Source organism: Octopus bimaculoides, chromosome 30, assembly GCF_001194135.2.
Source record: "Octopus bimaculoides isolate UCB-OBI-ISO-001 chromosome 30, ASM119413v2, whole genome shotgun sequence".
Taxonomy (NCBI): Eukaryota; Metazoa; Mollusca; class Cephalopoda; order Octopoda; family Octopodidae; genus Octopus; species Octopus bimaculoides.
In genome coordinates, this window is record NC_069010.1 from 4,316,374 (window position 1) to 4,318,524 (window position 2,151).

The following is a 2,151-nucleotide window of genomic DNA, read 5'->3' on the forward strand; positions in this document are numbered from 1 at the left end:
ATATATACTGTGTGTCCACTCCAAAAATGTATGTACACACTGAATAATTGTAAAGTGAGCGTATATTAAAATGCGTTTCATTTTCCAGATTTAATAGAATCTACAGACAGGATTAAAATTTTTTTAAGGGTGGCTGTTTTGGAACTGCTGACCATTCCAGTCCAGGCATTGTTGATGGCCTGAAACAATGGAATCGCAAACATCAAGAAACATTTTGCTCGATATTTCTGCACGTTGTCATTCAACGGCCGCCCTCGATTCGTCGACTGTCACCCGTTTTTATCGTAAACTTTATCGTTTAAGTATCTCCATAAAAAAAAAAAATTCTGTTAGTGTGAGGTCCGGTGAATGCTGCGGGTAATCTGCTGAACCTCTTCGTCCAGTCCTCCAATTTGGTAAAATCTTATCAAGGTAGGCCCTTACATTACTATAGTAGAGTGGGGTTCCCCCATCTTGCTGGAAATAAAACTCCACATCATCAAAATCCTCTTGAATGCTTAGCATAACAGATTTCTGCAGCAAGTTCAAATACATAAGGCCAGCCACATAGTATCGACAAAAAAGAATGGTCCAGTTAATCCCTTTCATGATAAGCCGCACCATTCTGTAACTCCTGGTAAATTAACAAGTTGTTCCTCTATAATAAGCCGACTCTCAAATTCCCATTCGATGAAATTATGGTGATTAATTGAGCCACTTAATTTAAAGTGCCCTGATGAACTTTCTTTCTTGGTTCCAGATCACTTTGTACCATTTCATCGGACTCGAAGCTCACAACGTCTTCTTCCAAATGCTGTTGTGCTTCCATAAATAAAGAAGTCTTTTTTTTCCCTCGAACTACCAGAATTTGGAACTCTCTTTCATTACATTGTTTTCCTACTTCTTCTTATGACCTGAACTCTTTCAAGTCTAAATTAAATTCGTTCCTTTCGTCTTAATTTCTTTTTCTTCATATTCCCTCTTATAATCCTTTTAATGTTGGATTATTATAATGCCACTTCGGCATACCGTATACTTAGTAAAACTAGTTAAGACACGAGTAGGTTGTCAGAGTGACCGCCTACAATGTACTCCCGTACTTTACCTACTTCTATTTACAGTCACTAGGTTATTCTATTCGTTACGTGGGAGGGGTGTACCATTATTACTAATTCCCTACAACAGACCCTTACACTAAATGGCTTCTCAGCTTGTTTGAGACTTTCTGATAAATAAATAAATAAAAACAATGTAGGTCCTTCGCCTCAAAAAGCTTTGTTGGAAAGCGTGCATCTTCTACCCATCTTAAAGCTCCACTCTTCTGTCCGGATCATCTTCATTAAAAGCATGGACTATCTTTAGAATGTAATTTTTCTAAGCGACTGCTTCCAAATGCAATGGAAGCTTTGGATTTTGAAATCCCCATCTCTCACGTCTCACTCACCACAGATTTTCTTGAAAACTAGCGACACATTTCCAGCAACCTTTCTGGCGATCTTTCGATACCAATACCAAATATCGGCCTTTTCCGTAAAAAGCGTCTTCGGCGATCTTTACCAAAGATCGGCCTTTTCCGTAAAAAGTGTTGGAGGGAAAGAGGGAAACGACGTCGTAAAAAGCGAAAGAGATACAGAGAGCGCGATTTCTTTTGAAGGGTTTAGGGTTACGGTTAGGGTTTGGGTTTTGGGGTTTGGGTTAGGGAATTCCGTCCCTAACCGTAACACTAACCCTAACCCTAAAACCCTAACCCTGACCCTAATACGGAAAAGGCCGGTCTTTGGTAAAGATCGCCGAAGACACTTTTTACGGAAAAGGCCGATATTTGGTACTGGTATCGAAAGATCACCACCTTTCTTGTTTTGTGAGTCCTGTCGATATTTGCGCTCTTGCTGAACGTTTCTTGTGAACATCCTCATCAGTTCCATCTGCTTCAGACTTTTCTCTAATTCGAATGACGGAAAGTTACGTAGGTGGATCCGTTTGAAGCTCCCTCCTAGACTGTCTTCACACTCCGACAGCATTTCCAAACTTCCAGTAACACTTCAGGATAAATTTCCTTTGTTCAGAGCATAGTGTGGCTTCATTCATTATTTCTAATGGCTTAAATCTAAAAAAGAAATGAAAATTAAGTGCGTTATCAGCAATTGAAGTGAATATACAGACGTTTTTTTT